Consider the following 3,529-nt stretch of genomic DNA (forward strand, 5'->3'; position numbering starts at 1 on the left):
TGAAGTAATATTTCCTCCAAAACTTTATAATTCAGAGCTACAGTTGAAAAATCATAGTTCTACAGAGAGGATTTATGTAGAGGAAAAAAAGTAAGTTTTTTTTTTTTTCTAAAAGTCATGCACAGAGTGTGAATCAACCAAACGCTCATGAATCAGGAGGAGTGAGGATCTCTAGAAAGGTTTTTGACAAAGCCAGACGTTTCTTTCACCCTAGTGTCCTCCTTGGTGCATATAGTTATATTACGATTAATTAACTCACTGTCCACAATCGGAATTGTAATTTTGTTACAGTATTTAAGCTAAAATCTACCTTAAAACTGTTTACCATTTTACTTGTCTGATATTATGCTAAATTATATAAAATTAACTTAGCAAAATATGGTATTTCTTTTATACAGTCCTTAATAACTAAGATAGACAACAGCAAAAAAGATGAAGATCTAGAAACAAACCACTCAAGTTAACATGTTCTTCTCCATAGAAAATATCTAATATATGTGTAGAAAGACTTTAATGGCTTACATGCTCAGTAAAGAAGGACAAACTGTAAAATGCTTTCATGATTTTGACTGGAACAATGTTGGTCGTTTCTTGGATAAACAGTAGTAAAGCAGAACAAGGTTATCAAAAAAGAAACATTTATATTATTAATGTTGATCAGATTTTTGGAAAGCTTGCAACATAAATAAAATAAAAACATGTTAATAAGATCTCAGCATTTGACTTACATGTACTGAAAATAACTTTTGTCAGTGTAAGCATGAATTAGAGATTAATGATATTATGAACACACCAAATGCCATCATCTCTCTATTTCAACAAATTTTAACAACATAGACCAAAATACAAACCATTTTCATTTAATTTAAATACCTTTTCTACATGAAACTATTAGAGGTGTAGTCTGTATATTTTCTTGAAAGGATTAATAAGGGATATTTTAAGCAGCAGACACAATGGAGGTCATCTAGGCAGATATTGACCAATCATATCCACATATTTCTATTCCTACAGCTCCAACCTTATAAAAAGTTCAAAAACTAAATGAACCAGATCTCTATGAAGTGATCTAACAGGCCCCCGTTGAGGCTGAGGTTGGAGCTGTGTCTTTGTCCAAAATAACCCTGATAACGATCCCACGTGTATTCAGTTCCTGTTCAGGCTGGCTAAACAGAATCCAGAGCCAGGTGAGTTGAGTTAGGAGGCTCCTTTAGCCCTCAGCTTAGACAGCAGCATCTCATTTTTGCGGCACTCCTGGTAATAGAAAAAAATATTTAATCATACTGAAAGCTTTATTAGAAAAGTAGACCAACAAAACGACTTGACAAGTGCATTCTTTTAATTTGTTTCACCTGCAGAAATACCTAAATCTTTAAGCCTTATTAAACATTCTGTAATTTATCGAGAAAGTCTCAACTACATTTCCCGTTATTCACATTCATTTTAGGAATAAATACATTAAAAAGCAGCAAGTTCTTTGGAGGACTTTGGTTTGGTAGTAATTGGGTTAAGCTAGAGGCTTGAGCTACATTGAGTAAATCTGTGCTATTCTAGCAATGCCTCTCTGCTGGATTCAAATGTTCTCTCTTATGGTTAATGTGAGATTTACTTTAATTTAAAAAAAAGCCTCTTACCTCTTTAAAATCTTTGACAGTTTTAAAGTAAAGTCTCTGCTTGTCGAGCAGCTCCAGGTACTCATCATTCAACTGATCTCTTCTCATTTTGTTTTCCTGCTTCTTTTTTTCCATCTGAAAATGAAGACGGGCAAACTGAAGATAATGTGTTGAGAAACCTGCCACGCAGTTACAGCAACAATTTTACCTTCATGCGACTCTGTTTGATACCCTCCACTATCTGCTCCATCTGTCTAAGAAACTGGTCTTTGGCTGCGGCAGATGACATAGCTCTGGAACATGGAAAAGCTGCTAAGAACTCATTTGCAACAGAAAACCAGAAACATAATGGCTACAGTGATGAGAAAACACAGCTCCATACTAAGACTGTACATTATCATTTTGTTTACAGACATGTTACTTACTGTTGAAAGTTGTCATGGATTGAATTCAGCAGATTAACCTAAACAAATAAAATTCTTCTTCGTCAAGATTGTTTGGAACATGTTCATTTATTGCTACAACTAAAACATTCAGATTTAAATCAAGTTATAATTTTGGTGACTGCTGTGATTACCTACCTCCTTCTCAAGATAGACCTTTTTATCATCTAAGGTGTTATACAGTGTGAAGAACTGCTTGGTCTCCTTGTGTGTAGCAGAAACTGGAGGAAAAGATTTAGGAAGGGTATTTAAAGACATAAAGAAACCCCACCTGAAGCTATATCAGATGTAGAAGAGAATTCCACCTTGGCTGTAGAGTTCAATAAATCTTTTTTGGTACTGTGTCAGCTCAGCCCGGCTAGGCACCTCATCAATCTTCCTCTGCAGGATTGCAATCTCGCGGTTCCTGCGAGCCTGAGCAAAGCAAGACGCAATTAGATAGTTTTATTAACAATAAACATACCCATGGAGACATTCCTAGGTTCTCTATCTAGATTACTGAACACTCAACCTTCATGTAGGAAAAATTGATTGGTCAGAGTCCATTTTAAAAGTTTTTAGTTTTCATCTGAACTTGTGAAGAAAGGGTATCATTCCATGAATACTTTTTTTCGTTGTGGGCACAGCAAACATATTCTTAAACAATGCAACTGTGTTGTATATGTCTAATAGCAGAGCATCTATGCAGATTTGAAGGAGCAGATTTGAAGGAGCAATCAAAATGCAGATTTAATTATTCTGAATTGATGAAACAAAGTAAAACAGACATCAATTTTAAAAATGTACATACTTTTAAAATTTACATTTTCTAAATGGTTATTCTGTTCTTGAAAATATCAAAATATCAGCTTATAAACAGCTTTGTTTCAACATCTATACCTTGCTGGCTTGTCAAATATGGACACCATATCCTGAATAAATGCCTATCTTCAAAGCAGTGTTTTTTTTGTTTTTTTTATCCAAGATTTCCCAGTTTTACTTTCTCCGTTTTGAAATTCTAACTAGATGGATCTTTTCAGACAAAAGTCTTTCTTGCCAAAGATTTGAATTCTGCAAAGCTTCTAAAGGAGAAGTTCTATTATATTTTGAGTTTTTGTCAAAGCACAAAGTTCTAGTTTAGCAGAGTTTTACCCCTGTTTGGACAAGATGAAATGTGTTGTGAATGTGTATGGGAAAAGAGGAAGAGCACTGCAGGCTGCCACTGCAATTACACATGTCTTTTGTAAGTAATTCAATTTCTGTTGATAAAATAACAAATATTGATGTTAATATTAACAGAGCATCTTACCTTTTTAGCAAAAGGAGTGGAAAAACTAGCAAAACTATGTGCTGGGCCATAAACTATAATAATTTTGGACACTGAGGAACAAAGTCCTTGTTTTATCTTAACCATGTTCACTGAGGTAAAGGATGCAGATTTTTGTTCCACAATTGAATGTGTGGACTCTCTTCTTCAATTACCCCCTCTCTCTC

At 34.4% G+C, this 3,529-nt stretch overlaps 1 long non-coding RNA gene across 1 annotated transcript; it reads right to left on the bottom strand.

Annotated features, from left to right (window-relative positions):
- Positions 1 to 2,038: 2,038 nt before the first annotated feature.
- Positions 2,039 to 2,605, bottom strand: LOC107081360. Its single transcript, XR_001481063.1, has 3 exons — positions 2,362 to 2,605; positions 2,195 to 2,277; positions 2,039 to 2,076 (listed from the first exon to the last, which is right to left on the bottom strand). It is a non-coding gene; the product is annotated as an uncharacterized LOC107081360 (long non-coding RNA).
- Positions 2,606 to 3,529: the final 924 nt, after the last annotated feature.

The sequence above is a fragment of the Cyprinodon variegatus genome, unplaced genomic scaffold, assembly GCF_000732505.1.
Source record: "Cyprinodon variegatus isolate N-32 unplaced genomic scaffold, C_variegatus-1.0 Scaffold4475, whole genome shotgun sequence".
NCBI lineage: Eukaryota > Metazoa > Chordata > Actinopteri > Cyprinodontiformes > Cyprinodontidae > Cyprinodon > Cyprinodon variegatus.